Source organism: Symphalangus syndactylus, chromosome 11, assembly GCF_028878055.3.
Source record: "Symphalangus syndactylus isolate Jambi chromosome 11, NHGRI_mSymSyn1-v2.1_pri, whole genome shotgun sequence".
In the NCBI taxonomy this organism is placed as follows: Eukaryota; Metazoa; Chordata; class Mammalia; order Primates; family Hylobatidae; genus Symphalangus; species Symphalangus syndactylus.
This window is the reverse complement of record NC_072433.2, coordinates 81,664,122-81,691,701: the sequence shown is the minus strand read 5'-3', so window position 1 is coordinate 81,691,701 and position 27,580 is coordinate 81,664,122. Positions and strand designations below refer to the sequence as shown.

General features: G+C 39.9%; 1 protein-coding gene and 1 long non-coding RNA gene across 2 annotated transcripts in view; one reads left to right on the top strand and one right to left on the bottom strand.

The window, feature by feature from the left end:
* Positions 1-27,580, bottom strand: part of LOC134731745 (uncharacterized) — a 283,310-nt gene that overhangs the window by 8,784 nt on the left and 246,946 nt on the right. The gene's annotated exons all lie outside the window — the stretch shown is intronic.
* KIAA0825 (KIAA0825 ortholog) overlaps positions 1-27,580 on the top strand; it is a 474,586-nt gene that overhangs the window by 239,048 nt on the left and 207,958 nt on the right. The window lies entirely within an intron of this gene.

Here is a 27,580-nt window from a genome sequence, read left to right as displayed (position 1 = left end):
AGCAGTATAATCCAATGAAATGATAATATGATTTCAGCCTAGGAAACAACATGTAATTTATTTTGCACAAAAGTATGAACATTTTGTTTTGGATCAATTAACATGGTTTTTAAAAAATACTTAAAGTTTCAGTAAAAACTCAGGGCCGGGCGCAGTGGCTCACGCCTGTAATCCCAGCACTTTGGGAGGCCGAGGCGGGCGGATCACAAGGTCAGGAGATCGAGACCATCCTGGCTAACACGGTGAAACCCCGTCTCTACTAAAAATACAAAAAATTAGCCGGGCGAGGTGGCAGGCGCCTGTAGTCCCAGCTACAAGGGAGGCTGAGGCAGGAGAATGGCGTGAACCCCGGGGGGCGGAGCCTGCAGTGAGCCGAGATCGCGCCACTGCACTCCAGCCTGGGTGAAAGAGCGAGACTCCGTCTCAAAAAAAAAAAAAAAAAAAAAAAAAAAAGTTTCAGTAAAAACTATAAGCTGTAAACTTTAAAAATTTGGATTTTTAATCAAGTATAAAACATTTTCAAATAAGATATATTTTATGATATTCCTTTTATTGTTTGTGTCGTCTGTGTGCTTATAGCTAAGTTTGAGGCTTATCGTCTATATGATCTTTGTGACATAGAATGTATTTCCATATCTTTTTGCAAAAATACTGAGTATCTTTTTTTTGAAAGAAAATAATGACAATAACATAGTAGAACTGTCAAATCATTCTTGAGAACTCTGGATGAATATAAGAAAATATCCTAAGAGAGAGATTGCAGTATTTCTCAGAAGGAAGTTATAGAGGCAGCTTTATTGCCAATAAAAGCTATAGCTTAGATGTGAGGTCGCAGTGGTATTTATAATATTTCACCCCTGAATTAAGCTCACCCACCCATCATAGACAAAGTTCAACAACCCAGAAGCTTACTGATCAAGGCCAGAGCCTTTCCCCAGCAAGCTTACCACCTGGCTGGCAGCAGTCCAGAGGTACCCTATTCGTACACAAATCCCCAGGGGTGCACCTATACTGTCCCAAAGATATTTGGAGAGGTGAGAGGAGAGATTGGTGGAGGAGAGGCCAGGTCCTCTGTTGAATCTATAGTGACGTGATGTTTATACAATATTAAATGTCTGTCTGGAAACAAACTAGGAAAGATAAGTAATTATTTTCCTATTTGGAAAGTTTTGAGTTTATATAGATTAACCATGTTATATTTTACTAAATTTATTTTCAGTCATGAATTGCTGCTTCCAATCCACTAAATGGTCCTCTAGGGACAAACATCCTTCAAAACTTACTACATTTGCTTTTTATAATATTCACCTCTAAGTGAATTTGTGTTTTACGCAGAATTGCATATTTTTGTTTTTGTTTAAGGACTTTGGATCACTAGCTATTAAAGTGTATTTTCTTGAGATCTATGCAGGAGTGGGGGGGAGAAAAGAACTCATCCAAATTTAGCCAGAAATAACAGGTCAAAACAGTTCTCTTGGAAAAGGGTCATGAATTTTTAATAGAAACAGCTAGAATCTCATCTTAATAAGAACCTTAGATTTTTAAAGAATGGTGTGAAAATCATTCTACTGCAAAGCTACCGCACATGAGCTATGATGAACCTAATTGATCCACCTTAGAAGGATTAAAGACACCTGAGGGTTTTCGATCTTTTCTATCACTTACCCATTTATTTTAAGAATGTTATTTATGAGTTTTGTTTAATATTGAACCAGTAAGGAAATTGTTAGTTTCTCGATGACACTGTCTTGTCTCTCTTATTGGAACTTATCTGAAAATGCTGATTTTTTTAATAGTACATTTAATTGTTGACAACATGGTTATCTGAAAGATACATACTTGAAAATTAGACCATAGAACTCTGAGCTTTTAAAATGAAAGTTATATATGCTATCCAACATCTACCAACTATGGTGTTTGGGGTTAGGTGTAGCCAAAGGAAAGAATTCAGAGCAGTTCAGCTGAATATGCTCAGTTTTTTCCTTCCAAATTCGCCAATTAAATGAGTCACTTGTTCTCTTTTTGCTCCTTTTATTGGTAATATATTTGTATTAGTCTGTGTACTGTGTTCTAGTGTATGTATGGGGCTGTGAATGTTGTCTGAGGACATATTATTACAAAGAAAAGTGAACTGAAATATACAAGTATGAAAAAAGTTGAAGAGAAGGGAAAAGAATCCTTTCTGTTCACCTTAAATTCATTTGTGCCTTGTCTTCAACGTTCATATAATAAGCAGGCCATCTGTGGAATTAGTCTCCCCATATGCCTAGAGTACACTAGACCTCCCTCACCCCCTAAATAAGATGGAGACTGGAAAGCAGGATTCCTGGGTTCGCAGGCACTTACTTTGACTTTAGATTTCCTTATCTTTAAAATAAAATAATAATAATTGTAAAGCTACTTCATGGAGATTGTTGACAGGGTCAAGAGTGCTAAAGTATTTGGAAGTGTTTTTGAAAGCTGATAACATAATACAGTCATCCCTCAGTATCCATTAGGGACTGATCCCAAGACCCCCTCAGATACTAAATCCCGCAGATGCCAAGTCCCTGATATAAAATGGTGTCATATTTGCATATAACCTATGCATATCCACCCATGTACTTTAAATCATCTCTAGATTACTTTCAATACCTAATGCAATTCTCACGCATCACTGCATTTGTGTGGATTCAATGTAATACTCGGCATGCAACAAATTCAAGTTTTGCTTTTTGGAACTCAGTGGAACTTCTTTTTCGCAAATATTTTCTATCTGAGGTTGACTGAATTCATGGATGCAGAACCCACAGACACAGAGGCACCACTGTACATATTCAAAAAAGTAGTAACATAGCAGCAGTTTTGGTGTCTAGTCAGGTAAGGAAACTGTAAAGTCCGTTAAGGATTAGTAGGAAGTTGCTGTAAGATCGAACACTCAGAACATCCAGGTTATGTGGACTCCAGGCCTAAACCAATAGTGAGGATCAGAAAAAGTATCAGATCAGAAACCAGGCAACAGGCCCACAGGTCTGGAAGACAAACAGAAAATGAGCAAGAAGGAAGGTCAAAAAGCCAAGTTAACCACTCAGGTAATAAAGACCCAGGAGATAAAGACTTGAGGGACCACTCAGACACATGAACAAGGAGATCTGTGGGGCCACAACAATGTCTGTATCTGAGTCAATACTGGCCTTTGTTCCACAGGCTGGTTCTGTGCTGACTCCAAAGGCAGAACCAATCTTGAAGCAGCTGCCTGAGTCCTTGGCAAAAATGTGTTCTTCACTCACTATCTGGCCTCATCTCAAAACATCTCCTTCCAATTCATGATGCTGTAAATAGAATGCTTTCTTTAAGTTCTTTGGATTCTCTAAATGCTTTTCCGCTTCAGGGTCTTGGTGCTTGCAGTTCCCTCAGCTCTTCACATGGCTGGTGCCATCTTGTCCATCTGAGACAAATGTTACCTCCTAAGGAGACTTTTCTCTTTCACCCATCTAAAGGGACCCTCCAAGCTACCCTAGCATTCTACTCTACTGTGTTTTCTTGAGTTATTGCTAACTGAAATACTTGTTTCTGTTTATTTATTGTCTTTTAATCTTACCCTCTGTGGTAGAATGTAAACTCCATAAGAACAGCACCTCGTTTGCCTTATCCTAGTGGTGTTTTCAGTACCTAGAACGGCCCTTGGGCACAGAGCAGGCTCTAAGTAGTGGTGTGTGTTGAATTAATTAATAAACAAATGAGGAATAAGAATGCAGAGAAAAAGTCAGCTCCTGACAGATGAGCACAGGGTAGGTATTCTTATGTGATGTTTGGTTAATAGACATGTAGGTATTACAAGAATATTTGCTGGAAAATCTGAAGTAAAAAAGTATCTGTGTGCATATTCATTCTCCTCATTTTCCAAATTTGGGTGAAAGTCAGGTTATTTAAGCTCTGTATGTTTAAAATGTCTGTTGTAATAGCCACAAAAAGAATAAAATATCAGCCGGGCATGGTGGCTCACGCCTGTAATCCCAGCACTTTGGGAGGCTGAGGTGGGTGGATCATGAGGTCAGGTGATAGAGACCATCCTGGCTAACACGGTGAAACCCCGTCTCTACTAAAAATAGGAGAAATTAGCCGGGCGTGGTGGTGGGCACCTGTAGTCCCAGCTACTTGGGAGGCTGAGGCAGGAGAATGGCGTGAGCCCAGGAGGCAGAGCTTGCAGTGAGCCGAGATCGCGCCACTGCACTGCAGCCTGGGCTACAGAGCAAGACTCGGTCTCAAAAAAAAAAAAAAAAAAAGAATAAAATACCTAGGAATACAGCTAACCAGGGAGGTGAAACATCTCTACAACAAGAATTACAAACAAAGTACTGCTCAAAGAAATCAGAGATGATAAAAAGCAAATGAAAACATTCCATGCTCATGGATAGGAATAATCAATATTGTTAAAATGGCCATACTGCCCAAAGTAATTTACAGATTCAATGCTATTCCTATCAAACTGCCAATAACATTCTTCACAGAATTAGTTATTTTAAAATTCATATGGAACAAAAAAAGAGCCCAAATAGCAAAGGCAATCCTAAGCAAAAAGAACAAAGCTGGAGGTATCATGTTACCTGACTTCAAGTTATACTACAAGGCTACTGTAACCAAAACAGCATGGTATGCTACAAAAACAGACCCACAGACCAATGGAACAGAATAGTGAGCCTAGAAATAATGCCACAGAGCTACAACCATCTGATCTTCAAAGTTCACAAAAACAAGCAATGGGTAAAGAATTCCCTATTCAATAAATGGTGCTAAGATAACAGGCAAGCCATATGCAAAAGATTGAAACTGAACTCTTTCCTTACACCATATACAAAAATCAATTCAAGATTAATTAAAGACTTAAATGTAAAACCTAAAACTACAAAAATCCTGGAAAATAACCTAGGAAATACCATCCAGGACATAGGCCCTGGAAAAGATTTCATGATGAAGATGCAAAAGCAATTGAAACAAAAACAAAAATTGACAAATGGGATCTAATTAAACAAAAGAGCTTCTGCACAGCAAAAGAAACTGTCATCAGAGTAAACAGAAAACCTACAGAATGGGAGAAAATACTTGCAAACTATGCATCTGACAAGGGTCTAATATCCACCATCTAAAAGGAACTTAAACAAATCAACAAGCAAAAAGCAAACAACCCCATTAAAAAGTGGGCAAAGGACATAAACAGACACTTTTCAAAGAAGACATACACATGATCAACAAACATATGGAAAAAAAGCTCAATATCACTAAATATTAGAGAAATGCAAATCAAAGCCACAATGAGATAGCATCTCACACCAGTCAGAATGGCTACTAATAAAAAGTCAAAAAATAACATGCTGGCAAGATTATGAAGAAAAGGGAATGCTTATATACTGCTGGTGGGCATGTAAATTAGTTCAGCCCTTGTGGAAAGCAGTGTAGCACTTTCTCAAAGAACTTAAAACAGAATTACCATTCAATTCAGCAATCCCATTACTGGGTTTATACCCAAAGGAATAGAAATCATTCTACAATAAAGACATATGCACATGTATCTTCATTGCAGCACTATTCACAATAGTTAAAGACATGGAATCAACCTAAAACCTCATCCGTGGTAGACTGCATAAAGAAAATGTGACATATATATACTACAGAATACTACATAGCCATAAAAAAGAATAAGATCATGTCTTTTGCAGGGATGGAGCTGGAGACCATTATCCTAAGCAAACTAATGCAGGAACAGAAAACCAATACTGCATGTTCTCACATATAAGTGGGAACTAAACACTGAGAACACACAGACACAAAGAAGGGATCAACAGACTCTGAGGCTTACTTGAGGGTAGGGAGTGGGAGGAGGGAGATCAAAAAGCTACCTGTCAGGTGCTATGCTTATTACCTGCGTGATGAAATAATCTGTACACCAAACTCCTGTGACACGCAATTTATCTATATGACAAACCTGCACATGTATCCCTGAACCTAAAATAAAAGTTAAATAAATAAATAAAACCCCCACTGTTATTATTGTTATGTAAATTTGGCTCAGATTAAAATAACAGAAAGCTGGTCTTTATTTTTAGTTAAGTGATCCAGTTCAAGTCATAACCTCTTCAGCAACAAAGTCTGTTTTATACTCCATGACTTATACATCTTTTGACATTTGGATGAGAGTTTGTGTTTGTTAAATGATACGAAAAATGCAAGTAGAAAACTTTAAGGTGGAGTTAGCTGATAACACTATCCAACGAAGCCTTTGTAAATTAATTATGAGTGATTATTTTGAGGCATTTGAAGAAGTGTATAGCAGCCAAGACCTCAGAAAACAGATCCTGAATATATACTAATGATGCATGTGTTTCAATTTAGAAAGTTTGCTATTGTGAAAAGTAAACACTCCCTAGAGTTTCAGAAAATCAACATATATATCAGTTCTACACCTTTACTTTTGATGCTATCTAAGAATAAGTACAGTGATTGTACATTGATCTTTTGAAATAATAAAGGTACTTTTCACAGTTTCTTACTATTAGTTTTTTGCTTTTGTTCTCACCCACTTTAAAATAAATCCAGACTAGAGAATGAGATGGTGATTGCATTTGCAGGAGAGTGGACCAAAAGGAGCTCTCCCTTCCCTCATTCATGGCGAAGCTCCAGATTGGCATTTTGATATTGTTTTCTTTGTCACTGGAACAAATTTATGTTGCTTCTTTTCTCTTTACCTTATTTATTCCAAACTAATTCCCAAGAACTGTGGTGTTGAAAATAATGTGAATACAGTGCAGTGCTGTGCTATTTTAACCATCTAAATATACTGCATATGAGTTTGGCTTCGAGTTGAGCAAACACAATTAAATATGATGGCAGTAACAGCAGAAGGGGTGGTGGAGGCAGATTTCTGGCTGTCACTTTGGGGCCTGTCCAGGTGGACAATAACCATACATCTGAGAGGAAACAGAGATTAGAAAACATGTTTTAAAAGAGGCATTGATCTGTGGAGTTGATTGTTTGCTTTTAATGATAATAATTATCAAAGTACCTTTACCCTATATCAGATTACAGTGTGTGCCCTGTGGTGTGTAGAGAGCAGAAAATATCGTCTCTGGCCTCAAACTGCACACACTCCACTCTCAAATGACTGTTCTCAGGCACTGCTACCATTAGCACAATGTTTAGAGTTGCTCACAGCAGTAAATTCCTGATGCAGCAGCAGGAGGCCTGGTTATGGAGAACTGGGTTTAAGAAAAAGGAGAAGCTGATTTTATGAGTACACACCTCTTAGTCATTACATACATATGCCATGCCATTCAAATTTGGTGGGTTTTTTTCATGCTCCAGTTCCCTAGAAAATTGTTTTCTTCCTTCCTCCACCAAAAGACCTCAGACTCAGTGACTCTCTCTACCCGTCATCACTATATCTTCTCAAACAAGAGAAAGCTTTTCCCTTATCCTGAAATCTACAGCAGCATGGTTTTTTTTTTTTTTTCAGAGATTATCTAACATGTATTTAAAATGCATAAATTTGACAATCTGATCCTCAGAATTTGTAGGGCCAAGGGAATTGGTACATGAACCAAACAAACTCATACATCTGTATTATTTCCTGATGGGTAACTTTTATGTCTGTTGTCCTTTATGGTGTATAAAGCACTTTCACACTAATCTCCTTTGACTCTCACTACAACCATGTAACAAGGGACAGGTACTCTTGAGGTTGCAGAACATTAAATAACATGCCCAAGGTCACGGACATTACATGGCAGCTCAAAAGAGCCCCAAGATGAAGTCTTCTGGTTTTGTATCTACTATAGTATCTGGTACTTTATCTATTAATATATACCATACTTCTGGTCAATTTTTTAATTAGCTGCATATTTACTGTAATAATACTGATGATAATAAAGATAGCAAACATACAGAGTGCTTACCATATGGCTGGCATAATTTAGGTGATTTATATACACATATTTAACTGCAAATCCTTATAATAACCTTACAAAGTAGGCATCATATTATTACTTTCCTGATAAGGACACTAAGGCACAGAGGTACCGAGCTCTAAGTGATGGTGCTCAGATTTTGGCTCAAGGCCATGTTCTTAATCACTTCCCTCTAGGGCTTCTGTAGAGTTTTTATAATTCTTTGCTTACTTTCCTCGTTCAACATTTTTGAACATCTATTAAATGAAAGGCATTTACTTAGAATAAAGTAACAATGTACTAGGGATATCCCTTATCCTAGGGTTATCCCAATATCCTTCAAAGGACTCCTTAGTGCTACTCTGCATAATTTTTAATCCACTTTGAATTTTCACTTTGGTTGTCTCCCCCGTTCAAGCTCCCAAATCCCTCCTGCTGACTTTCCACCATCTACCTTACCAGGAAGAGTAAAGCCATCTAATGTGAAACTCCCAGCTTTCCTTCCTAAACCTCAATTTTGTTTTATCATCTCCAATCCTTTGCCTGTTATCTCTAGCCTTGGAGAAAGAGCCCTCTTCTAGTTAAAATTTGAGAAATTGACTATGGATTGGGCTAAAACATTTGGACATTAACCAGTAGACTTGAGGGAATCATCGGAGCCTTCAAGCCAAGGAGTGGCAGAAACAGAGAGCTACTTTAGCACATTAATAACACCTGGAGTGGAGGCACAGGAGGAAAGGTCAGGTTAGAGATTATGGCTGGAGATTGAGGAAGAGATTATACAACACAAATATAAAAGAAACTTCCAGGGAAGTTTAGGGGCTCAGAAAAATCTATTTTTGGCCGGGTGTGGTGGCTCATGCTTGTAATCCCAGAGCTTTGGGAGGCCGAGGTGGGCAGATCACGAGGTCAGGAGATCAAGATCATCCTGGCTAACATAGTGAAACCCTGTCTCTACTAAAAATACAAAAAATTAGCCGGGCATAGTGGCACACACCTGTAGTCCCAGCTACTTGGGAGGCTGAGGCAGGAGAATCACTTGAACCCTGGAGGCAGAGGTTGCAGTGAGCTGAGGTCGTGCCACTGCACTCCAGCCTGGGCGACAGAGCGAGACTTTATCAAATAAAAAAAAAAAAAAGAAGGAAAGAAAGAAAAGAAAAATCTACTTTTAACAATATTTCCTCTCTGGAAAAAGCGTGATCCACATATTCTTAAGGTAGAAAGGTGCTATGCCTACCTTTTCTTCAGAGAGTGTGGGTTCAGATCCTCCAAGAAGCAGATGCCAAGATGTAATTCAATGTGCAAGAGGATTTTAGGAGAGAGATTCACATGAAGGATTAAGAGGAGGAAGGTAGGAATAGGCAAGGAAGGCTTCAGACTGAACTCAACTTCAGACTGAGTTGCTGATCTGATACCTGTGAAAGGTGAGGGCGAAGGAGGATTGGAGAGGAAGAGTCTCAGACAGCAGGGTTTTGACAAGGTCAAGGGAGACGCCTGGAGCTAAAGTCACCCACTAGAAAAGTCCCATGCCTTGTAGGAATGGACTAGCACTAGTACCTACACCTTGCTCAGACACTGGCTATAAACAGCTTGGTAGAAGCATGACCTCAGCACAAATACCATGATAGATACAGGGGAATGACAGCTGGGGCCATTAGTCAACTACGCTAACAGTAGATTTGAGTGATACAATTCTGTGGCTACCACAGCAAGGACAGAGAAAGTAATTCTCTTCCCTATGGGGAGATTATATGGATATGTGTTATATATGTTAACAGGAATAAAATATAAATAAAGGTCTCCATTACTTTAGTGAAGTAGAAAACAGGCAACCTAAATAAATATGTTAAATGCTATTGACAGAAATGCACAACTGGCAACATTTTGATGAAAGAAAGGTATAATAATTTTCTCAAAAGCAGCCATGGGAGAATTTTTGCTTGTCAAATTGAACCAAAATTCACTTTGTAATCAATTTTCTTCTACCTAATTATGCATTCACATACTGGCACTTTCGGGTTCTTGCACTGGATCAAAAACTATTTTAAAACTTGCTTGTATAGAGTACATTCTTTTTTTCAATGGCTATCCCCCTGTCACATACTGTTCAGACCCAAAAACCTCTGTGATTTTTTTTGCAAAAAGTTATAGCATATTTTCCACCAGGAGTAGCTGTCATAGGCCCATTGATTCAGTTTGATTGAAGATGAAGAGAGAATTGACTTCTCTAAGGCTTATTGATCACTATTGGATATCTGTTTATGATACTATATCAACATGAGAGGAAACTATCTCTTTGAAGATATTTTTACTGTGACAATTGTGAGAGAAATTTAAAAAATCTAATAATAGTTATATAATAACAAAACTGAGTGACAACTAGTAATATTCTTCATTTTATGTAGTAACATTTATAACTGACATGATTTGGCTGTGTTCCCACCCAAATCTCATCTTGAATTGTAGTTCCCATGAGAGGGACCCAGTGGGAGGTAGTTGAATCATGGGAGCAGTTTCCCCCGTGCTATTCGCATGATAGTGAGTAAGTTCTTATGAGATCTGATGGTTTTAGAAGGGGCTTCCTCCTCTGGTTAGATCTCATTCTCTCACCTGCTGCCATGTAAAGAAGGATGTGTTTGCTTCCCCTTCCACCAAGATTGTAAGTTTCCTGGGGCCTCTGCAGCCATGCTGAACTGTGAGTCAATTAAACCTCTTTCCTTTATAAAAAAAAAAGGTTTTCTCCTTTATAAAAAACCTCTTTCCCTTAGAAATACCCAGTCTTGGGTCTGTCTTCATAGCAGCATGAGAAGGAACTAATACAGTAAATTGGTACCAAGGGAGGAGGGGGCGCTGCTATAAGCATACCCAAAAATGTGGAAGCGACTTTGGAACTTGGTAACAGGTAGACGTTGGAACAGTTTAGAGGATTCAGAAGAAGATAGGAAAATGTGGAAGAGTTTGGAACTTCCTAGAGACTTGGAGGGCTCAGAAGACAGGAAGACGTGAGAAAGTTTTGAACTTCCTAGAAACTTGTTGAATGGCTTTAACCAAAATGCTAATAGTGATACCAACAATGAAGTCCAGGCTGAGGTGGTCCAAGATGGAGATGAGGGACTTGTTGAAAACTGGAGCAAACTGGACTCTTGCTATGTGTTAGCAAAGAGACTGGCAGCTTTTTCCCCTGCCCTAGAGATCTGTGGAACTTTGAACTTGAGAGCGATGATTTAGGGTATCTGGCAGAAGAAATTTCTAAGTGGCAAAGCGTTCAAGCGGAAGCAGAACATAAAGGTTTGGAAAATTTGCAGACTGACGAAGCAATAGAAAAGAAACAGCTTGGTAGAAGCATTCTGGGGAGAATTTAAGCCCGCTGCAGAAATTTGCATAAGTAATGAGGAGCTGAATGTTAATCACCAAGACAATGAAGAAAATATCTCCAGAGCATGTCAGAGACCTTCCTGGCAGCCCCTCCCATCACAGGCCTGGAGACTAAGAAGGGAAAAATGCTTTGTGGCCTGGGCCCAGGGCCCCCTCCTCTGTGCAGCCCTGGGACATGGTGCCCTGCATCCCAGCTGCTTCAGCTCCAGCCTTGGATAAAAGGGGCCAAGGTACAGCTCAGGCCATTGCTTCAGAGGGTGCAAGCCCAAACCTTGGCAGCTTCCACGTGGCATGGTACTGCGGGTGCACAGAAGACAAGAATTGAAGTTGGAAACCTCCACCTAGATTTCAGAGGATGTATGGAAAGGCCTGGATGTCAGGCAGAAGCTTGATGCAGGGGCAAAGCCCTCATGGAGAACCTCTGCTAGGGCAGTACAGAAGGGAAATGTGAGGTTGGAGCCCCCACTGGGGCACTGCCTAGCTGACCTGTGAGAAGAGGGCCATCATCCTCCAGACCCCAGAATAGTAGATCCACTGATAGCTTGCACCACACACCTGGAAAAGCTGCAGGCACTCAGCACCAGCCTGTGAAAGCAGCCAGGGAGGGGGGCTATATCCTTCAAACCCACAGAGGCAGAGCTGCCCAAGGCCATGGGAGCCCACCTCTTGCATCAGCATGACTTGGATGTGAGACATGGCGTCAAATGAGATCATTTGGGAACTTTAAGGTTTAATAACTTTCCTATTGGAGTTTGGACTTGTGTGGGGCATGTAGTTGCTTTGTTTTGGCCAATTTCTCTCATTTGGAACAGGTGTATTTACCCAGTGCCTGTACCCCCATTGTATCTAGGAAGTAACCAACTTGCTTTTGATTTTACAGGCTCATAGGCTGAGGGACTTGCCTTGTGTCAGATGAGACTTTGGACTTGGACTTTTAGGTTAATGTTGGAGTGAGTTAAGACTTTGATGGACTGTTGGGAAGGCATGATTGTGTTTTGAAATGTGAGGAAATGAGATTTTGGAAGGGCCAGGGGCAGAATGATACGGTTTGGCTATGTGCCCATTCCAAATCTCATCTTGAATTTTAGTTTCCATAATTCCCCCGTGTTTTGGGAGGGTCTCAGTAGGAGGTAACTGAATCATGGGGGTGGTTTCCCCCATACTGTTCTAGTGATAGTGAGTGAGTTCTCATGAGATCTGATGGTTTAATAAGGGGCTTCCCCCCCTCGCTTGGCTCTCATTCTTCCCTCTCCTGCTGCCTTTAAAGAAGGATGTGTTTGCTTCCCCTTCCACCATGACTGTAAGTTTCCTGAGGCCTCCCCAGCCCTGCAGAACAGTGAGTCAATTAAGCCTCTTCCCCTTATAAATTACCCAGTCTTGGGTATGTCCCTATAGCAGTGTAAGAATGGACTTATAAAATAATACTATTAATATTACAGTATTTTTGTGATGTGATGTATATTAAATTAGTTAGGATACCTGTAGGACTTTCTTATACTGTAAGTGAAACTCATACATTAGTGTACCTTGAGGATACAGCTCTAAATCTGAGATTTTTTTCTCCTCATAATGTGAAATCTGGTGTAAAATTTTTTTAATCAGGATGTTTTTATATCCAGAATATTTAAAATTTTTATTTTATAATAAACTATAAGCAATATTTATACATGTATTATTTCAAATGGTACAGGAAGATATAAAATATAAAATATCACACCCGCCCCCCCCCCCCGCCAGCTCCTGAATCACACAAGTCCCACTCCATCTGTAATCATTTGAAGCATTTCTGTTTTTATTTATTGGTTGATAGGTCTAAGGAATAGGCTATGATACTATTTTTTTTGTTTTGTTTTGTTTTGTTTTTTTGAGACAGAGTCTCCCTCTGTCGCCCAGGCTGGAGTGCAGTGACACGATCTCGGCTCACTGCAAAGCTCCGCCTCCTGGGTTCATGCCATTGTCCTGCCTCAGGCTCCCGAGTAGCTGGGACAACAGGCTCCCACCACCATGCCTAGCTACTTATTTTGTATTTAACAATCATCACAATTGAAATACAGAGAGTTTTATCACCCTCAAAAATTCCTGTGCTGACCCTTTGTCACTTCCTGCCTCCATGCCAACCTGTGGCAACCACTGACCTGTTCTCTATCCATGTAATTTTGTCCTTTCAAGAATGTTATAGCAATGGATTCCTCCGTTTGTTTGTCCTTTTGTGTGTGTGTGTGTGTGTGTGTGTGTGTGTGTGTGTAATAGTAGTTCATTGTATGGTTGTACCACAGTTTTTTGATCCATTCACCCTTTAAAGGACATTTGGATTGTTTCTAGTATTAAGTGATTGTGAATAAAGCCTCTAAAAACATTTGTGTACAGGTTTTGCATGAACATAGGTTTTTATTTCACCTGGATAGTCCTAGGAGGGGGAGTGCTGGGTTGTACCATACACTTATGTTTACATTTATGAAGAAACTATGGCTTCTTGTGTTTTATGCTCCCTGTGAGAAAACTGATGCCAGACTGATTCTTTTTCCCCTATCCTCTCCCTGGATGCTCTTAGTGACTTCTTCCCTCCGTTTTTCTGAAATGAGATTGTGTCTATACATGAGTCTTTGGTTTCTCTTGGCACTCAGTAGGCCACATCAATATTGTGATTTCTTCAGATAAAAGGATATTTTTTCCTATTTTTGATTATTTTCCTTGCCTCAGGCCCCAGTTACATTTATCTCCCCTTCTGCAATTCTTAAGACAGACGTTCTGATTTCTTCTTTCCTCAGACATTGCTAAAGGCTTCTTAGCCTCAGTCCTCTCATTCTCACACTCTCCACATCCTTCCCACCTCTTTTCCTGAAGCTACCTCATTCGCTCACATAGCCTCAGGTGATTATCTCAGGTATTGAAATCAAATGCCTTCAGGGGCTGGGCAAGTAATGTAAATATGTCAAGGCAAAGTATAATACAATAGGGGAAGGTGAATGCATTCACATTCTATTTTTTAAAAATTCTATGCTAGCTAAATAATGCTTGTCATCAGAATGGATTAGGCCCAATGATATGATCAGGCCCACCTCTAAATCTATGCCCCCGAGTCTTGAATCTGTATCTCTAGTCTTAATTGTTTCACAACACCTCTAGATTCCATATTCTTGGATTTTTTCCCCATAATATTTTATTTATATTTATTTATTTGTCTAGGTCTCACTCTGTCACCTAGGCTGGAGTGTAGTGCTTCAATCTTGGCTCACTCCAGCCTCAATGCCCCAGGCCCAAGTGATCCTCCCTCCTCAGCCTCCTGAATAGCTGGGACTACAGGCTCACTCAGCTAATTTTTATATTTTTACTAGAGAAGGGGTTTTGCCATGTTGCCCGGTCTGGTCTCGAACTCCTGGGCTCAAGCAATCTGCTTGGCTCAACCTCCCAAAGTGCTGAGATTACAGGTGTGAGCCACCACAACTGGCGCATAATAGTAATTTAATGTAATAACTCTCATCTCACATAGAAGTCCAACCATCATAATTATCTTCATCTAAAAACTGCCCCTTCTGCAGAGTTGTGTGACTTCTATTAATGACACTAACAGGCTGCTAGTCTTAGCCTAGAAACCTTGAAGTACTTTGCAAAGTTTCTATTTCCCATCATCTAAATTCTGTTAGAGAACACATGCCTCCGAGTGTTTCCTCTAAACATTTCTCACACCCATTTCTTTTTGTTCCCATATGCCTCCACTCTCAAAATTCAGTGCCCTCTCCTGCTCATGCCTCCAGAGCCTGTTTTACTCCAGCAGGAATGTCTCTAATCTGTGTATCTGCTGGATTAACTTGGTTTCTCTCCTTAAATTTTTCCTTCACTATAAAACCAATTGCAAATAACTGGTCAGGGGTGGTGGCTCACACCTGTAATCCCAGAACTTTGGGAGGTCCAGGTGGGTGGATCCCTTGAGCCTAGGAATTCGAGACTAGCCTGAGCAACATGCAGAAACCCTATCTCTACAAAAAATACAAAAATTAATTGGGTGTCATGGTGCACACCTGTGGTTCCAGCTACTCCGGGGGCTGAGGTGGCAGGATTGCTTGAGCCCAGAAGGTCGGGACTGTGGTGAGCTGTGATTGCATCACTTCACTCTAGTCTAGGTAAATTACAGATAATACTAAGGAACATTTTTAAAACAAAGATAGTATATTTATAATCTCATCCCAGCATGCTGACTCAGCTCTTTTCTCCTCATTCTCTTTATATGTACACAACACACACCTTTTACACAGTCACAATGAGGAGGTCTATATTTACAATGGGCGTTCTACATTTTTCACAAAACTATTCTTGTGATTCATCCATGTAAAGATACATAGTTTTTTATTTTTAACGGCTTAGCTTTATACCAAATTAACGTAGCACAATTTGCCTAATCATTTCCCTATTCCTGTACATTTAAGGCTGCTTCCACATTTTTGCTTTGCTGCTTTTACATATTAAACTGCCATGAATATGCAGATTACTTTTTGATGCTGATAGAATAAGGGTGAAACATAAAAGAACACAGACAAATCTGTTTTTAAAATTACCAAATATCAAAGGGATAAGAGCTGGAGTGAAGTACAGAGATTTTTTAAATATATTTTCTTTTTCTGCCACTCTTCCACTTCAAAACTTGCAGTGATGACACACTGTCTGTAGCACCAAACCCAAACTCTTCAGCCCCAATGTCAAGGCATCCTTCACCTGGTCCTCTCATTCACCAGGTACCTCTTCTGTAACGTGGCCCACTGTGGCAAAAAATCCTACAGGGTTCAAATCCTTTCTCTATCACTTTATCACTTTCTCTAGGCTTCCTTTTTCTTATCCCTATTTTTTTTTTTTTTGAGATTGAGTCTCGCTCTTCTTGCCCAGGCTGGAGTGCAATGGTGCCATCTTGGCTCACTGCAACCTCTGCCTCCCAGGTTCAAGTGATTCTCCTGCCTCAGCCTCCTAAGTAGCTGGGATTACAGGCACCTGCCACCACATCTGCCTAATTTTTTGTGTTTTTATTAGAGATGGGGTTTCATCATGTTGGCCAGGCTGGCCTCAAACTCCTGACCTCAGGTGATCTACCTGCCTCAGCCTCCCAAAGTGCTGGGATTACGGGCCCCTATTTCTTATAACAGGTGTAAAAAGTAAAGTAGAGTTTCCTTTTCAAAGACTTTCCTCCCCATTTAATTAGGAATAAATAGTAACTTCTCTTAGAAGCAAAATGTATTCAAAGACCTGTGCTCCTAAATATTTGCCCTGGCATGTTTATACTGGCCCAAGCAAGCATTAGGTCATAGCCTATTCCTCTTCCTTATTTAAAAGTGTTTTTACCTTTCTCAGCATTCCACAAGTTACTTCCTCCTTCTTTGTTCTCCTCTACCTTTACCTCTTTTATAAAGTTCTAACTTGCTAGCCAATCAGGACAAATACAGAATGTGAGGTCTCGTTCCAGCCAATAGAAACCAGACACAACAGTAAGGTGGACAGGTCAAGTTATAAATGACCCTGTCTCCTTAGTTTGGTGTACTCTCGTGGAAAAACTCATGGCAAGTGTACCCTTTCTGCAAGAAGTAAAAATGGCCTTACTAAATAAATTTATGTCCAAGTGCTATTTTCTTTACAGCACCAAAGAACAAACATTTCAAACACAGGGAAAATAGCAGCATCTTTCTTGTTGAGTGGCTGGGAAAATAAGAAAAACTTAAACTTTAGCAGGTATTTAGTACACGGCCTGGAACACAGGAAGTTCTCTGTAAATATGAGTTATTATTATTTCTAGCTATTATTTGATCCTCCTCTTTGGACAGGCCAGAGCAAGTTACAAGGGTAAACATGGGGCCAGGGATTAAACAGTAAGGCACAGCCCAAGACTCCAAGTGATTGCAAAACGAGGACGTGGGTGAGGAGGACCAAGCAGAAGAAGCAGAAATGGGAGGAGGGGCTACCCAGAGCAGTCTGTATTAGGTGCTAGCTGTGTTATGTGTGTCTGCGTTCAAGGCAGAGGGTGAGTCAGGAAGCTGACGTTGGCTATATTCATGAGCCAAAGGCAGGGAATGTAACCCCCTAGTGGGTTCACTTTACCCGCTGCCTAGATAGAGCTGATTTATCAAGACAGGGGAATTGCAGTAGAGAAAGAGTAATTCACGCAGAGCCGGCTGTGTGGGAGACTGGAGTTTTATTATTACTCAAATCAGCCTCCCCAAGAATTTGGTGGTTGGAGTTTTTAAGGATAATTTGGTAAGTAGAGGGCCAGTGAGTTGGGAGTGCTAATTGGTCAGGTCAGAGATGAAATCATGGGGAGTTGAAGCTGTCCTTTTGTGCTAAGACAGTTCCTGGGTGGGGGCTACAAGACCATATGAGCCAGTTTATCAATCTGTGTGGAGGCCAGCTGATTTATTGAGCGCGGAGTCTGCAAAATATCTCAAGCACTGATCTTAGATTTTATAATAGTGATTTTATCCCCAGGAGCAATTTGGAGAAGTTTAGAAACGCAGCCTCCAGCTGCGTGACTCCTAAAACATAATTTCTCATCTTCTAGCTAATTTGTTAGTCCTGCAAAGGCAGCCTAGTCCGCAGGCGGGAAGGGGGTTTGTTTTGGGAAAGTCCTGTTATCATCTTTGTTTCAAAGCTAATCTATAAACTAAGTTCCTCCCAAAGTTAGCTCAGCCTACATCTAGGATTGAACAAGGACAGCTTGGAGGTTAGAAGCAAGATGGTGTTAGTTAGGTCCGATCTCTTTCACTGTAATAATTTTCTCAGTTATGGCTTTGCAAAGGCAGTTTCAGGAAGTTGTGGCCACAAAGGGCTAGTACTTGGCATTTTTTCAATAATCTACTGTGCAACAGGACCTGTGTCCAGCTGTGGATTTGGATTTACATAGAAATCAGAACCTAGACATGGAATCTCCAGCATCAAGAATTAAACTTGATGCAGGCATCTGCCTTCAGAGACTGGTATTATTTATCATTTCATGGCCAGGATTAAGGTTCTAGTGAAGTGGCATTGTTGTCTGGGGTAAATACTCGGGGTTTGCCGTCTCACGCCAAGGGAATTGAGGACGCGAACACAAGAAGTGGGTTTAGGAGCGCAGGTTTAATAGGCAAAAGAAAGAGAAAGGAGAATAGCTCTTTCTCTTGGGAGAGAGAGCGGGAGTACCCAAATGGGACTTTTGGCCCATGCACATCCATGCATGGAGTGCACCGGCTTTACAGACAGGCTTGAGGGCCCGATTTACATAGGGCCCACAGACTGGTTGGAGCAGGTGTGACTTTTACATAGCCACCCACCCTAATCTTATTATGCAAATGGCATCTTTGCCTGGCCGTGCCATGTTATCTTCTCTTACTGTACACGTAGTTTGGCAAAGAGATGGGAAGATGGAGCAGCCATTTTTAACGTGCCTAGTCCCCGGTAGCCCCTTCCCTATTGGCACAACTCCCAGCACCCACTCGTGCAAGCATCTCGTTTGCCTACGTCTGCAGCTCAATTTTACAAGTTGCTCTTTGTTAGAAAAGAAAATGATTTGGGGGCTGCTTTTCATTAAAAGGAAAACCTTACCAAGGACTTCATTACCCTCACTATCTGACTAAATAATTTCTTTTTAACTCCGATATATTGAGAGATGAGAAATAGAACAGAGGTGACAGATGAGAAAACTGACACAACCAGAGTTGGAGAATGACCATTAATCCCAGCACTTTGGGAGGCCAAGGCAGGCGGATCACGAGGTCAGGAGATTGAGACCATCCTGGCTAACACAGTGAAACGCCGTCTCTACTAAAAATACAAAAAATGGCCGGGCACGGTGGCTTACGCCTGTAATCCCAGCACTTTGGGAGGCTGAGGTGGGCGGATCACGAGGTCAGGAGATCGAGACCATCCTGGCTAATACGGTGAAACCCTGTCTCTACTAAAAAATACAAAAAATTAGCCAGGCGAGGTGGCGGGCGCCTGTAGTCCCAGCTACTCGGGAGGCTGAGGCAGGAGAATGGCGTGAACCCGGGAGGCAGAGCTTGCAGTGAGCCAAGATCGTGCCACTGCACTTCAGCCTGGGCGACACAGCAAGACTCCGTCTCAAAAAAAAAAAAAAAAAAAAAAATGAAGCATTTCCTGATATCACAAATGAGAGCTCCGTGTTAATGACTTCTACAGCGTTGCCCAGTTTCATCTCCTCTGCTTGCACTGACTGTCATCACTCCCTACTCTGCCCGTCCAAGACCCACTCAGGCCCTCCATCCCAAGCCCCTCTCCAGTTATGTAGCTCTCAAAAACCTTCTGTTTTCCCAATTCTCGGGGCATTTGTACACTACATTATATATGTTGATGTCCAGCATGCGCTACCTTGTGAGGTTCACTAATGCTTTTTGGTATCTGTCTCCCTAAATAGACTGATAGCTCCTGGAGAGCAAGGATCTCGGGCTCTTCCTGCTTGTCACTTGTACTGTAAAGCACAGTGGTGAAAGCATGGGTCTGTTCTGTTCACGCTTTTGGCTCTCAGTCTAAATGTATTGTTTTGAAGTGACTTTCTTTTGTTTATAGAACTTTCTGAGGTAAAGAAAGAATCACCAAGAGAAAGAGGCCTTGTTAATTCATTTATTGGATTTTTTTTTTTTAGAGATAAATCTTGCTCTGTCACCCTGGTTGGAGAGTAGTAGCTTGATCACAGCTCACTGCAGCCTCGAATTCCTGGGCTAAAGTGATCCTCCCGCCTCAGCCTCCTCCTGAGTAGCTGGAACTACAGGCACGAGCCACCATGCCTGGTTAGTTTTTTTAAAAAAATTTTTTTGTAGAGATGGGATCTTGCATCTGTCCTCAAGCAATCCTCCTGCCTCAGCCTCCCTAAGCACTGGGATTACAGGCGTAAACTACCACACCTGGTCCCATTTATTAAAAACTCTAAAAAGCAATGTTAAATCACATACATGCTCATTAGAAGTTAAACAATGCGGATGTTGTATAAAGTAAAAGTTGCTAACCTCTTGCTCTGCCTCACCTTATAATCCCACCCACCCACGGTAACAAATCAGTCCTGTTCTTTATTTCTCATTTAAACCTTAACACTGTCCTCATTCCGGAATTTTAAGAGAAAAAGACAGGATAAATCCTGTGATTTAGAAACATAACAGAGAAAAATAGAATATGCTAGTTTTCCATTCAATTAAAAATGTCTAAACCCACAAAGAGATAATGCGATTTAGCTATTGACCTAGAAGCTTGTGGATCTCTTATTTTCAAATAATTGATTATTCCAGGTTAATGAATTAAACCTAATAATAGCCAGAGTCCTAAGATTAAAAAAAAAAAAAGAAAACTGGTCTGGGCTGGCCAGATTTGGAAACAAGTCAGTTAACTGATTAAGGCTTTGTTGTTTACCTGTCTAACTTGCCCAGAAGGCTCTTCTCATCAGCATGATGTCTTTGCTTTGTGTATTCATCTGATTCAGCCCAGAATCAGTAATGAACACCTACCGGTTCATTTCAGCAAGTCAGAGCTGTAAATGGCTCGAAGATAGTTAGGAAATAGATAGCTTTGTATAAAGAACAATCCAGACTCTTGTTATTTTATTATACAGAGAATATATTTGCTAGCAGACAAAAGTATTATATAACCCACAAAATACACTGTGTTGATTATAAGAATACTTCCAGCCCATTATTCAGTCCAGCAAGACTTTGAGTAAATAGATAAATCTGTGACTGTTTGTTCATTCTTCCATCCATCAAACATTCACTAGACATAGCAAATAAAGAAATCAGCCAGACACAGCCCCTGCTGTCAAGGAACTCAGAATCTAGTGGAGGAGATAGACTAAAAAATCAGTGGGTATAGCTATAATAGAGGTTCATGCAAGTTACCATATAAGTACAGTAGAAGATCACAGAGGAGGGGAAGATAAGCTGAATGTAGAGGGAGTCAGAACGTACATCTGGAGATGGGGATACCTGAGCTATGAGTCAGCCAGGTAGCCAAGGTGAGAGGTAGTCTAGACAAAGGATTCAACTAAGGAGTAACACCACATGAGATAAAGTATGTTGCATCCAGGTTATTGGCTAGAGTGATGGTTTCTTCACTACATTTTTCACTTTTAAATCAGTTCAATTTGCAACCTAAAGGCACAGTGAATGAATGTTAGCCTACTTAGGACAAAGTCAGATGCCAAACTGAGTAAGGGGTGGTAGGAGTAGAAGGGGCACTTGTTCTATTTAGGCCTATCCGTGGAGAATATTGAAAGAGTTACAGATTCTTTCTTTCCAATCCTTGGCCTCATCTGACCCTGGAGGTTTTCAGGTATGTGTAAGCAATTGCAGGACCTATGTAGTTCATAGATCAAATGGCCTTGTAGACTGTCACTAAAATTTTATTTGCCTTATATTTATACAGCTTGGATAGGATGTACCTTCATGAGGGCACTCTTGGTGCGTGATTGATGGCTCTTCAGACAAGATGTGCTAGCTTAATACTGGCCTTGGTCAAGTAAGAGAGGTGCACCTGATTTGTCTTGCTCTTAATGTCAGTGTTCTTGCAGCCTGTTCTGCACACTCTGTTCTTCAGTGTGTGTAAGTTTGTCTCTGAACAGCAAGAATTTCCTGAAAGCAGTAGGATTGCCTGAGAAATGGAGTGATGCTTCCAAGTCCGTGTGTTTATGTTTGTTGCTCTGAACTGGCAGGTCTGAGATGGACTCAGATTAAATTTATAGACCCTAAGGGTTTCTGGGGAAGAAATAAGAACAATTAATTGTTCATTTTCCTCTTTTAGCCTGTAATCTAACAATGATTTTAGGACTAAAATTTGATTTCAGCAAGAGTATGTACATAGAGATGCTTGTTCATAACAACTCTGAAAATGTGGATTATATGTGTGATTTTAATGCATTCGTTGGAAATAATATTATTTTTCACAAAGTAAAAGCATCCGTAATTTTGCTACAAGGAAGAATATTTGCTTCCTCTCACACATTTTATTTAATAATTTTACTTCTTTAAAAGCAAAACAGCACACAATTTGAAAATGAAATTTCCCCAAAGTGTTCAGTTTGCTAATATGTTTTTCATTTTCTTCATTATGCTATAATGGAATGTTGCCATACTTTGAAATGTGCAATTTATCTCCCTGGAGGCAGCAGATGGTGTGACTAATCTGTCTTTTGGTACAGGATTTATCATGAGAGATGGCATCTAGGACTGCACGAAATGGGAGCCCTGCCCTCAAAAAGCAGTGATTCTCTTTATCATTATAACATTTAGGTACATTTTATTATTTTTAAATATGAAAAAACCTGCAAAAATGAAAAGGTTTTAGCACTTTAAAAAAACTTCATTTTATGTAAGAAAATATTAGGTGGAAACTATTGAGTTATTTTAATTATATTTGCAAGTGTTTTCTACGCTGAATGTCTCATTGCTAGAAAACCTGTTAACCTCTTGGGAAGGACATGATTTTGTTAGGATTTCCACCCTAGTCTCTGCTCTACAGCTTTGAAAGCCTAGCAATTCATTTTACACAGGAATATTGATTCACACTCTTACTGGAAAGGGATCCGGATCCAGACCCCAAGAGAGGGTTCTTGGATCTTGCATAGGAAAGAATTCAGGGTGAGTCCACAGAGTAAAGTGAAAGCAAGTTTATTAAGAAAGTAAAGGAATAAAAGAATGGCTAGTCCATAGGAAGAGCAGCCTCTGAGGGCTGCTGGTTCCCCATTTTCATGGTTATTTCTAGATTATATCCTAAACAAGGGGTAGATTATTTATAAGTTTTCTGGGAAAGGGGTGGGCAATTTCCAGTACTGAACTTTTTCAGACCATAGAGGGTAACTTCTGTACACTGCCACGGCATTTATCAACTGTCACAGCACTGGTGGGAGTGTCTTTTAGCATGCTAATGCATGAGCAGTGAGGATGACCAGAGATTACTTGCATCGCCATCTTAGTTTTGGTGGATCTTGGCTGGCTTCTTTACTACAACCTGTTTTATCAGCAAGGTCTCGATGACCTGTATCTTGTGCCAACCTCCTATCTCATCCTGTGACTTAGAATGCCTAACTTACTGGGAATGCAGCCCAACAGGTCTCAGCCTTATTTTACTCAGACCCTATTCAAGATGGAGTTGCTCTGGTTCAAACACCTCTGATAACACTAACCAAACTTGTAGAAGACTGTTAGAAAATTAGAGTTCTGTTTTACTAATTTACAGGAAAAATACAACTTCAAGTAGATCTGGTAATTCTGTCCCTCTCGGTGAATTGCCATCAGAAGCCAGGTTATGATAGTAAGTTTGGTTATTAGGAATAGACCATCCCTGTGTGGGGCTATGCCTGCCTTTAGGACCTAATTCACATGTCATGAGTCACGATGTCCTTGCTCCTGAACTGTCCTAAGAATTTTTTATTCTCTGGACATTTTTAGTCTCCTGCTAACTACTCCATTACATCATCTCTTAAAATAGAAGGGCTAATGAGCACTTAACTCCCAAACAGAAAATAGTTTTATATTGAGTGTAAACTCCAGGAGAATAGTGATTTTTCTGTAGTGCTGTAATCAATTAGCAATGTCTGCCACAGACAAGAAAAGAGAATGGTGGTAGCTTAAGTGACACACATTTGCTCACCCTAGTTTAAATCCCACCGTTAGTATATGGAATCAAATAAGTACTCTGATTAGTATTTAAGAACTGCATTCTGCATTCTTGGAAATTACTTGAGAACATGGTTTTAAAGCTGGAAGAAATCTTAATTTTCCCATTTCATGGTTTAGAAAACATTTGTTTTGAGGGACTTACTGAAGTCAGAGAGCTAATAGGTAGTTGAGCAATAATTCAAGCCCAGGGTCTCTGCCTCATGATCCAGCACACTTTCTTTCTTTTATTTAATTATTATTTTTTTTTTTTTTTAAGAGATGGAGGTCTCACTAAGTTGACCAGGCTGGTCTTGAACTCCTGACCTGAAGCAATCATCCCATCTTGGCCTCCCCAAGTATTAGGATTACAGGCGTGAGCCACTGCACATGGCCTCAGCATACTTTCTTATAAACCATAGTAATAAGTCTAAGAATTACAAACACTGATCATTTCATTTTTCCACTTAATTTGAGAAATCACTTTTGGCTGGTAGGACTGAGTATTTTATTATTTTAGGTCAGCAAAATAAACATGAGGATTATTATATAAACCTATGGTACTTAGCCCTAGTTGCACATGAGAATATTTTGGGAAGAGATTTTTTAAAATGCCCAGGCCTCTTACCAACCAATTAAATCAGAATCTCTGGGGTGGGGCAACAATTGTAGTTACTTTAAAAAATTTTCCAATGTGATTAAAATTTGCAGCCAGGATTGAAATCGTTTATATCACAATTTGAAAATTTGTTCAAATGACTGAGCACTTTGTGAATGCTTAGTCATTATTGACATTATTCAGGTGAGTCTTAAAAGAATCAATGTTTTTATCAGCCAAAATCAGTCCTTCCATAAAACATCATCGAATTACAAATTGATTAGTAAATTGCTAAATAGTTTTCATTTCATGATTCTTAGTATAGGCATGGAATAGAAAACTAGAAAAATAGCAATGATTGTGATCATAATGAAGAATTATCCTAAGTTTATGCCATGATAGAATAAAGAAAAATATTTCTTTTAATAGTTTTGGTAAAATGTGTAAACATAATAATTTCAGATGAATGGAAACCTGGTGGTGAATAACTGCACCAGAATATTATGCAAGTACCCTTCCAGCTCAGGGAAATGTCTGCTGATAACGGGTTCAGTGATACAAAGTTGTGTTTCATGGGTCAGAAAATGGAAATTGCTGGAATGGAAACTTTTGTTTCTTTGCTACCCATTTATTCATAGTACTTAGAGTTTTGTGATTCTTTCTGCCACTTAAATATAGCTAAACTTTGCCCCATATATGTAGGTAGAGAAAGGGAATATTGCCCCAAATCCAAAGTAAAGAAAAACAGTTATTTATCTTTAAAATGAATTTTAGTATTTATTTGAATATTATTGATGTTTTGGAAATTCATAGTGCTTCAGAAATGAAGATGTAGTATAAAGGCCTTCAGGGCAAGAGATTACTGTCTTCCATGTTTCCTTAATTTCCCACCACTTTGCCCTATACTAGACTGTTTTAGCCACAGACCTTTGGTTTATCCTCTCTTTCAGTTTCCTGTCTCTCCCTTCCCACCTTATTCTGTAGTTTGCACTTTCTTTTAAGAGGTTGGAGAGGGAATTCGTGCTTATGTTTTAAAAGACTTTTCAGTGTGTAGAGCAGGATTGGGGAAAAAGCAGTTGCAGTGCTGCCTTGCACTCAAGAAAAAGCTGTAAGAATACCGGCCAACTGAAGGCGAAGAATTTGAAACAAGACTTTAAAATGCCACAGTTGGATTAAACATTTATAGATAATAAAAACTAAATGACGATCTCGTTATGAACTAAGACCTTCCTAGTTCTGATGAAGATAGATACTGTGTATAGCAAAAGAGCTGGCGTTACAGAAGTCCTCTTATGGCACATAATTCAGAATTAGCATTCTTAAAGTTGATACTACGAAATGTCATTGAGGAAAGCTTTGTTTTTTTAAATGTTACTCTTTGGATTGGCAGGTTATGACAAAACTACATTCATGTTACCTGAATACGTCTTTTGTCTAGTTTTACATGCTTTTTGACTTGTCCAGAAAATGACATATTGAGGTTTTCACTAGCTTTAACCAGGTGTGATTTTCTTATGGAAGTACCTTGGCAGGACTGCAGTTAAGGGGAATAAACCAGTGAAGCTCAGAAAGGCCATAGCCCTTCTTCAGATGGTAGCAATGAGCTGAAAGACTCATTAATCAACCACAGCGTCACAGGTGTGATGGCTTGCCTACAAACTGCCAACAGACTGTGAAAGTCACATCCGACAGGCTAAATTGTCAAAACTAGACCCATCCATAAACATTTTAACACAGCAAAATTCCATCTCTTTTGTCTTTAAGATGTGATTTTTAAATATTACATTTCCTCCAAACTTAAATAAAATGTTGTTTATTTCATTTTATACAACTTGAATTTCTTGAAAAAGAACCAGATTTGGCATTGTTTTTCTTTCATAAAAATTTGTATTCATCTCTATTTTTTATTTGATTTTTTTCTTATGCTTATTTACTCTCCTTTATTCTAAAAACCTTTTCTCCTGCACTACATGAAAGGCTTGAGGATGGAATTTACCTCTGTCAAAGTTTTATCAGTTGGGGAAAAACCACTTTTAACATGTGTGTTAGCTTGAGTTTTACCACTCAGAAGGATTTCATTCATAAGGAAATGTCTGTAGATGCATTTTAATGGAAGGACTGTATTGTAATCTATTTTTTTTAGCGAAAAGAAATTCTCTACTTCAAGTTACCTGTGTGGTTCTTTGTCTTTCTCTTTCTTTCGAGCTCTCTAAGGATTCAACATTGTTGTATGTTTATTTTTTTAAAATTTGGTACATCACAGCTGGGCGCAGTGGCTCACGCCTGTAATCCCAGCACTTTGGGAGGCCGAGGCTGGTGGATCACGAGGTCAGGAGATTGAGACCATACTGGCCAACGTGGTGAAACCCTGTCTCTACTGAAAATACAAAAATTAGCTGGGTATGGTGGTGCACACCTGCAGTCCCAGCTACTCAGGAGGCTGAGGCAGGAGAATCTCTTGAACCCGGGAGGTGGAGGTTGCAGTGAGCCAAGATCACACCATTGTACTCCAGCCTGGGCAACAGAGCAAGACTCCGTCTCAAAAAAAAAAATTGGCACATCACTAAAGAAATCAAGTTAAACCTTAAGTTTGATGTGTGTTTTTGTCTGGAGTCCCATGACAAAACGAAATTTTCAAATGAATATGTAGTTCATTTTTTTTTAGACGGAGTCTCGCTCTGTCGCCCAGGCTGGAGTCCAGTGGTGCGATCTCGGCTCACTGCGAGCTCCGCCTCCCGGGTTCACGCCATTCTCCTGCCTCAGCCTCCCGAATAGCTGGGACTACAGGTGCCCTCGACCACGCCCAGCTAATTTTTTTTTTTTTCTATTTTTAGTAGAGACGGGGTTTCACCGTGTTAGCCAGGATGGTCTCGATCTCCTGACCTTGTGATCTGCCCACCTCGGCCTCCCAAAGTGCTGGGATTACAGGCGTGAGCCACCGCGCCCGGCTGTAGTTCATGTTTTAAGGATGATTTCAGTGAAATAGTAAAATATATGTGTAACTCCTGCAGTAACTTGTAGTTTTGCTTTTTGCACAACTGGAAGCTAATACCTAAGACCAAATGATTTATATATTGTTTTCT